Consider the following 4580-nt stretch of genomic DNA (forward strand, 5'->3'; position numbering starts at 1 on the left):
AGACCAAGCTATTGAAGTTCAGTATTGTTATCCAACCCTTACTGAAACCAATACATTATTCACAATTTCCCCCCACCTGGCATTTCTATGCTACTTTATGCCACTGTACTGCTGATGCACTCTGTGCTGAAGAAAGTGGTGTACAGCACTCCAATACAGTACCCACATAGCGCCCTGCCAGTCGCACTATGGCATTTAGAGTCTCATTGTACTCTGCACATGCCCAGTGTGTCGGGAGTCACACACTGAATTCCAGACTATAGTGATCTCATGACTTTAGAAACTAGTAGTGGCCTCTGTTTAAAAGTGGGGTCTCTATATTACAAACTGACTGTGCATTTTAATCCTCATACTTGCGTCAATGTTGGCACTTTCCCAGACTGAGTCACTATAGTGATTTCATGACTAGAAACTAGTAGTGGGGTCTGTTTAACAGTGGGGTGTCTGTTTTACAAACTGTGCGTTTTAACCCCCACATTTGCGGCACTGTCAGCACATTGGCGCTGTGGTGGCTGCCAGCTCCACGGGTTGCACATAGGATCTCTGATGCATGCCCAGTAGCACCACTCCATGCGCCATGTAGCACCCTGCTAGTCGCGCTATGCTGTGGCGCATGCCCTGTTGAGTCGGTCGGGAGTCACACACAGTGCATCACGTCTCTTCCCCCAAAGCAAGCAAGAGCCTTTCATTACCATAATAAGGGACGCTTTGTTAGACATTTAAGCAGTCAGCTCAAGGTTTGCCCTTGTGTCCTTATGTTTATAAACGTCCTATGACTCATGATTGTGGTTTAAGCAGTGAAATTGAGTGATTTTTGTATGTGTAATGTGATACATTTTCTTATTAGTATTTTCTTGCCCAAAATAGTTTTTATAATAATCACTATATCTATCTTTCTGCACCATATTACTACTATAATAATCTAAAGTTTTTTTTAACCTATTTTGCTTATCTAACTTCACAAAAGAAGTATTGATTTTATCATCGAAAAATAATAACAGTTATATTTTAATATATGTGCATCACAATAGAGTAACTTCTCTCTCTCTGAGTGCTATATTTACAGAAGCTGTCGCTTCTTGTCTGGTTGGAGCAGCAAATTTAGTGCTGCACTCACATTCAGTGTAAATCACTATGGGTTTTACAGTATAGATGTAATTTTGGAGTAGCCTTTAATTAGACTCCTTTTGGTATAGCTTAAACTTATTTTTTTCTTAATATAATACATCAGTATAGATGCCATTTTCTATTAGTCCTCTTAGCCCTATCAGTTACTAAACACAGGATATTTTCAGGTGTTCCATCTGATGACAATTATAATTATGGGTTCACTTACACGATACATTTTGTGCTCATAAACTGTATAGAGTGGTTCTTTACAATATTTTCCAACAATGCTGGCACGCCTCCATTGAGGATGCAATCTATCCAAATGTTCCTGATAGTACCTAAAAGTATATGCTGATTATAGGGAGTGATCATCTGCTTTTACCATTTTTTCATTTTATGTGTTTTTGTTTTAACCAGATGTATTAAATAATAATGATTTTGCATTATTATGATGGCTCTTTACTTACCATATCTTGTTCTTTATGGTTTATATTTTTTTCTAACTTTAGGGGTAGGTCTGAAGAGCTTTAAACAGATAAGCTTGATATACATTACCTAAATTAATATATGGTCTAATAGTACAATGCTTATGCACTCTCATTCATTTTATAGTTTTAAGCTAGGATTGAATCCATTTGGGAAAGTGGATGCTAGAGGCTAGCAGCACATCAGGGTTTTATTAAATTCATTATTGTCCTCTTCAGTTGCATTTTGATGATATTCAGTCATTGTTTATGTAATGTGCAGAAACTGCTTAGTCATTTTTCAATTATTTAAATATGTACACTTGCATTAGAGAAATAGGTTGACCTAAGGATGAATGAAAATCAATGTGATCCTATAGCACCACTCATTAGTTATGCTGCTGAGTTTGTTACTTACTGTACATTTTAAATTTTATTATTTATATTAGACCATAACCTCTTAGTTTAAGGAGAGCTGTTAAGTTCTTCCTAAATTAAATAAGTGAGTTTAGAGTATCTGGTCTGCCACTAATAATGTCCACATGTTTGGTATTGCTATGCAAGTTGACAAATAAAATATTTTGTATATTATCAGAGCCATAACTAGACATTTTGGTGCCCTGTGCCAGAGAGAGCAGTGGCGCTCCCCCCCCCCTCATTCTTTAAATAGGGACATAAGATAGTGCACCTGAAAAAGGGCCATGGTCTCATGGGGAAGGGCCAGGGAAGAGATAGGGGAGGCCAGGATATGCTAGGGATAAAAGAAGAGGTAGCTACAAGTGAGAATGATAATAAACAAAAAAATTGACAGGCCTAAACTGTGCCCCCTGCCCTGCAGTGCCCTGTGCCATGGCACAGGTCGCACCACCCTAATTGCGGCCCTGTATATTATGTCGGCTAAATCAATAATGTAAAAGGTATGAAAGGAAGACAGATGAAAATGTGTATTGTCTCTCCTTGTTCCATGCATAATTCCTCTAAACTACACAGTTATTTGGTTTATTACCAAAAATAAGGCTCTTTTTGCACCCCCCCAACCAAGTAAAAATAAATAAAAAGAAGTATAAAATGCATATAAACAGCTCATGCGTAAGCCCAGCCCAAACCCTTGGACCTAGAAACATGAAATTTGGGGAGTATATGCAGGGTCGGACTGGCCCACAGGGGTGTAGGGGAAACCCCTGGTGGGCCACCACTGCCTGAGGGCCCACCGCTCCTCTAGGAACAGGTTACAGACTGTGCTTTTGAATTATACATTATGCATATATTACATTATACTGCACAGGACTATAGTGTATTTTCTACAATGCATTGCTGTTATTAATCTGGTACATTATCATGCATGTTTTATATACTGTGTGTGTGTATGTATGTATATATATATATATATATATATAGAGAGAGAGAGAGAGAGAGAGAGAGAGATTTTTTTTAAAGGGGTCCAGATCATGCTCTCTCTAATGGTTAGCCAAACCTCTGTGGAGGCTGGCCACACCCCCTCTGAAGACTGGCCACACCCCTAAGTATGGGCCCCTATCACTGCATTCCCCCGGTGGGCCCTTCATGCCCCAGTCTGACACTGAGTATATGCCTTCCATGATGTAGGCATCCACTAAGAAGGGATTTTTCGAAATTTGCCTACTAAGGGGGTGAAAATGGTTAAATGTTTCTTCCCTCTGTGCAAAGTCCTGTATGACTGCAGCCTGCGTGGTTGCAGCACAGCTCAATATTCAAATAGGGAAGCCACACCAACTGTCACCCCAAGTGCTGCCAAACATCACTGGCAGCAGGTGTGACTCTCCTATTTTTATATTGACTGTGCTGCAGCCCCACCTCTGGAGCTGCCACTAGCCGTATAATTCTGACATGTCGTATGAGGCAGAAAGCACTGCAAAGGGGAAAAATGTGTTTTCATGGGTTTCTCAATAGCTCTTAGGTCACAGGTGAGGGAGAGTAATGTCTTAGTACAGGTGTGAGGGAAGGGAATGTGCAACAACATGGGCAAAGGGGGAGGAATGTTACAACACAGGTGAGGAAGGGTAACCTTCAGAGGTGAGGGAAGAGAATATGTTACAACAGCAGTGAGAGGGGAATGTGTTACTATAGAGGTGAGGGAGGGGAATGTGTTATTACACAGATGAGAGAGGAGAATGTGTAACTTTAGAGGTGAGGGAAGGGAATGTGTTACTACACAGGCGAGGGAGGGGAAAGTGTTACTACACAGGTGATGGCGTGACATGTGTTACTATGGGGTAAAGGAAGGGAATGTCTTACAACATGGGTGAGGGAGAGGAATGTGTTACAACACGGGTGAGGGAGGGGAATGTGTTGCTACAGGGGTGAGTGAGGCTAATATGTTACTACAGAGGTGATAAAGGGGAATAAGTTACTACATGAGTGAGGGTAATGTGTTACTACAGGTGTGAGGGAGGGACTGTATTTCTACACAGGTGAGAGAGGGGAATGTCGAATGTGTTACAACATGGGTGAGGGAGGGAAATGTGTTACTATAGAAGTGAGCGAGGATAATGTGTTACTACGGAGGTGAGGGAGTGGAATGTGTTAGCACAAGGGTGAGGGAGGGTAATATCTTACTATAGCAGTGAGGGAGAGATGCATTACTAAAGAGTTGAAGGATTAATGTGTTGCTGGAATGGTGAGATGGAAATAGTAAATATCTAAGACCTACCTGGTTTAAAAAACCAGGCACATCAGCTAGTATTGATATAAAATGACAGACGCACACACACTCACACACTCAAAACTGATTCTGAGCATGCCAAAAATTTCTTAGAATACAGCACTTTTATCTATTTTGATATTATAATATATAATGAACTTTCAGTGGGAAACAAAACATTCTAAAAATGGCAATAACAGCAGTGACAGCCAGAAGAAGGCCTGGCATAACATAAAGAAGAATATACAGTAGGTAGTATAATAAAACAATAAATATAATTTGTGCAATTAATCAAAATGCAATGAATGACTATGTTTAATTATTCA

This window comes from Taudactylus pleione, unplaced genomic scaffold (assembly GCF_031769625.1).
Source record: "Taudactylus pleione unplaced genomic scaffold, aTauple2 ptg000040l, whole genome shotgun sequence".
NCBI classification, from domain to species: domain Eukaryota; kingdom Metazoa; phylum Chordata; class Amphibia; order Anura; family Myobatrachidae; genus Taudactylus; species Taudactylus pleione.